The sequence below is a fragment of the Herpailurus yagouaroundi genome, unplaced genomic scaffold (assembly GCF_014898765.1).
Source record: "Herpailurus yagouaroundi ecotype Mexico unplaced genomic scaffold, PumYag 164, whole genome shotgun sequence".
NCBI classification, from domain to species: Eukaryota; Metazoa; Chordata; class Mammalia; order Carnivora; family Felidae; genus Herpailurus; species Herpailurus yagouaroundi.
The window spans coordinates 4,754,711-4,758,084 of NW_024412405.1; the positions used below are offsets into that span (position 1 = coordinate 4,754,711).

General features: G+C 40.7%; 1 long non-coding RNA gene across 1 annotated transcript; it reads left to right on the forward strand.

The window, feature by feature from the left end:
* The first annotated feature begins 374 nt into the window (after positions 1-374).
* LOC121037923 (uncharacterized) lies at positions 375-2,622 on the forward strand. Its single transcript, XR_005794056.1, has 2 exons — positions 375-504; positions 2,370-2,622. It is a non-coding gene; the product is annotated as an uncharacterized LOC121037923 (long non-coding RNA).
* Positions 2,623-3,374: the final 752 nt, after the last annotated feature.

Genomic DNA, 3,374 nt, shown 5'->3' on the forward strand with positions numbered 1-3,374 from the left:
AACCAATCACAGAGAGGAGAGAGGTAAGTGGGCTAGGATAGGGTATAAAATACTGAATAAATGACATATCCCTTGTAATACATAAGGAAGAATGGAACAACTGAAGGAAAAGATGTAATCAAAGAGAGAAAAAAGGGTCTGTGGATGAACAGAAGAGTATCTGATTCTGTAAGAGGAAGGGTTGCCAAGGTTGAAGGTTACATAATGTGAAGAGGTGCACCTGGTCGTAATCAGGTGACTACTTTACTGGCATTCATGGTTTTAAAAAGAAAACTTAAAGTTATTTATAAAATAGTGCAAATAAAGTGACAGTGTGCTTCTTCAAGTTATTTAACAAACCAGAAAAATAACGCCGTGGTGTCTCCAAACGCTAAACCAGTACAAACGTTTGGGCCAGGACATCCATACCCCTCACAGATATTTAGCTCATTACCCTGAGCTCCTATGTGCAGTTCCCGAAAATATTATCTGAAGTCTGAGCCACTGAGAAATGAGGCATATTATGTAAGTATATATTAAAATAGTAGAAAATGCACATATGAACGTGCATACCAGTAGCAGGCCAGCCATTACCTGAAATCATATAAAAATCAAAGCTATCTAGGGGCTCCCGGGTGGCTTAGTCAGTTGAGAGTCCGACTTCGGCTCAGGTCATGATCTCACGGTTTGTGAGTTCGAGCTCCACGTTGGGCTTTGTGCGGACAGCTCAGAGCCTGGAACCTGCTTCGGATTCTCTGTCTTCCTCTCTCTTCCCTTCCCCCCGCTCACACTCTGTCTCTCTCTCAAAAATAAACATTAAAAAATTTTTTAAAGGAAATAAAATTGTCTAATACGATGGAAAAATTGAATGCTAAAGATTAATAATCTTTTAAAAATTCATTTGTGTTGTTGTCAAAATGATAACATTTACAGTCTTAGATAAAACCAAGAAATGCCATTTCAGCTTAGAAAATGGAAGTAGAATAAAATAAACCATTCATTTTTGGTGAAGGAGAAATATTCAACTTGACAGCATATAAAATGTGTTTAAGAATTCACTGGTTTCCAGAAACTGTGGGTTTATTTTTTTTCAGAGACCTGGAAAATTCTTAGTTTTTTATCTCTTCAAATATTTCCAGTGACCCATTTTTTTAACCTCTTCCAGAATTCTGGTTTGATATGTTTTTGGTGTTCTCTCTCCTTCTCCCATGTCTCCTACCTCCCTCACTTTTTTATTTAAGATCACGGAATTTCCTCAGCCTTCGATTTTAGGTTTTAGGTGAGTGTTTTGGCCTAACCTCTCCTTTATATTTTCTATCTCTTTGTCCATCTGTTCTGTATTCTGGATAATTTATTCAGATCCACTCTCCAGTGCATGAACTCTCTTTTTTTAAAATCTGTTTTGTTTTAATTCCTGTTTATTGTTGAACAGCATTATTTCATGCATGCATATAAAACCCAGGGCCTTGTTAAAATAATCTTTTATTTTTGTCAATGTAATCATCCATTGTTAAGATGAATTGTTTCTTATACTGCCGGATATAGCTCCTCCCTGCCAAGTTCTCCTCTGCTATGATATTGGATAACTTGGACCATAATTTTGCTTTTGTAACTTTTGGGTTTCATTTTACCAGGATAAAAGAATATTTCAAAACTTTTGGCTTCTGATTCACTTAAAAATGGGGTGCCTGGGTGGCTCAGTCAGTTAAGTGTTCAACTCTTGATTTCGGCTCAGGTCATGATCACATGGTTCATGGGATTGAGCCCCACGTCAGTCTCTGCACTGACAACACAGAGCCTGCTTAAGATTCTCTCTCTCTCCCTCTCTCTCTGCCCCTCCACTGCTCATGCTTTCTCTTTTTCTCTCAAAATAAATAAACTTTTAAAAGACAAAAGCAGGGGGCGCCCGGGTGGCTTAGTGGGTTAAGCGGCTGACTTATGATCTCACGGTTCATGAGTTGGAGCCCCACGTCGGGCTCTGTGCTGACAGCTCGGAGCCTGGAGCCTTCTTCGGATTCAGGGTCTCCCTCTCTCTCTGCCCCTCCCCCACTCATGCTCTGTCTCTCTTTCTCAAAATTGAATAAACGTTAAAAAATTTTCGTAAAAAAATGATTGACCTTCCAATAATAGCTAAAATAATTTAAAATGTAATTTAAAAATACATAGGGTTTTTATTTTAAAACTACTGTTAAAGATAAAAAAAAAAAGCAGAGACTTGGTGTTATGAGTTATGTCCTCTCCAAAAGATGTGGTAAAGTTATAACCCCCAGAATGTCAGAATGCGACCTTATTTGGAAATAGGGTCTTTACAGAGATGAGAAAGTTAAAATGAGAGCCCTAAGTTATAGGTTAAAATGAGCCCTAATCCAGCATGACCGGTGTCCTTACAGAAAGGGGAACATTTGGACGCACCCGACATACAGAGAGGAACGACAACACGAAAGGAGGACAGCCTTCTTACTGGAGTCACACATCTAGAAGCCAAGGAGTGACAAGGATCGCCATCTAACAACGGAAAGCAGAAGAAACCAGAAGAATCCTGTCCCAGAGCCGTCAGCAAGAGCACAGCCCCGCCAGCACCTTGGTTTCAGACATCTGGTCTCCAGAACTGTGAGACAATAAACTTTGGTCGGTTTCGCCACCCAGTTTTCGGTGCTTTGTTATGAGGTCACATCTCTTTTCTTCTTCTAGCTCATCCCAGTTCCCAGGTTTTTCAAATCTGCTTCTTAATTCTTCATACTTTCCTTGTCCATATATTTTCAAACCTTTTGTAAAGTCCATGAAGCCTATAGAACACAGCTATTTCATAGTTTCCCTCTGATAGATCAAATGTCTTGTTGTTTCCTTAACTTTCTCTGTTAAATCATGAGGCTTCGCCTGTGGAGTCTCCTTTCTTTATGCTTATTCCATGGCTAGGTTGCGTGTTTTCTTTGACATTTCTTTGTGGCCCCCAAACAGGGGCCAGGAACGAGAATGTAGTTTTCAGAGAGGGTTTTCGTGTGTGTCTGCCTGGCACCTGGGGGACAGGAGGGCCAGGGCAAATCACATAGGATTCTAGGCTTTGTTCAGGAGGGCTCTAGAATGTAAACCCGCAGAAGAGCACCTTGTCGTCTTGTGTTCTGAGATGTAATTGTCCCCCCTCTGCACAGCCTCAGGCGGTGATTTCTCTTGCACTCCTGGGTGTGACAGGGGTTGTAATGAGGAATAGTAATTTCTGTCTACCCTGAGGAAGTAGCTGTTTGGGGTCCCAATTTATGGGAGAAGAATCTCCTATTAGATTGCTTACTTCATGAGTCCTGGGTTCATCTGACCCTAGCACACCGTGAACCTAAAATATCTTTATCACAGGGACACCTGGGTGGCTCAGTCGGTTAAACATCTGACTTGGGCTCAAA